The following is a 672-nucleotide window of genomic DNA, read 5'->3' on the forward strand; positions in this document are numbered from 1 at the left end:
AATATATGTTCAAGAGAGAACACTCGTTTTACAAAGCAAGCAAAGAGTGAGATACAGAAAGAAAGCACGGTATTTCTTTAAGGAAGAACACAAGCTTGAGGACCAAGCCCACTCTGGTAGTTTAGGAATAAGAACTTGGAGTGGTATGAACTTAACTTGTACACTTTAGGGGAGAACCTGAGTGAAACAAATAGAAGTACGTTCAGGAGAATGATAAACTGGAGTCTATACTTGGAGTGAGGAGGGTAGAGAGTTCTTTGGGGAGATCTGGACTATGGAGAACAGTAATATTATAACATTAATGATAGTATCTTTCCGTGGGATTCCAAAAAAATCTTTAAGAGTGGCGTCAGAAATGATAACATTCTTAGGTATTTGGATTTCCTCTGGAAACTACTGGAAAGCTGAGTTTATGCTCTGGATGCCTCTGCCTGAAACAAGGTCAACAAATCATGAATGAAAAATTACAAGTTACATGGATCAAGGATTCTGATCCCAGTGGAAGGCTAGCTTTTGGGTGGACAATTTCTACTGCTGGCCTGATGTAGATCCTGATCCTGGGATACGTAACAGAAAGGAGGTAGTGACAGGTATTCTCAGAAGTGAAGCATCTGAGACAGAATTCATTCATACCAACTTATGGCATGAATGTTTGCTCATGGCTGCTACCAT

The sequence above is a fragment of the Sorex fumeus genome, unplaced genomic scaffold (genome assembly GCF_029834395.1).
Source record: "Sorex fumeus unplaced genomic scaffold, SorFum_2.1 ptg000032l, whole genome shotgun sequence".
In the NCBI taxonomy this organism is placed as follows: domain Eukaryota; kingdom Metazoa; phylum Chordata; class Mammalia; order Eulipotyphla; family Soricidae; genus Sorex; species Sorex fumeus.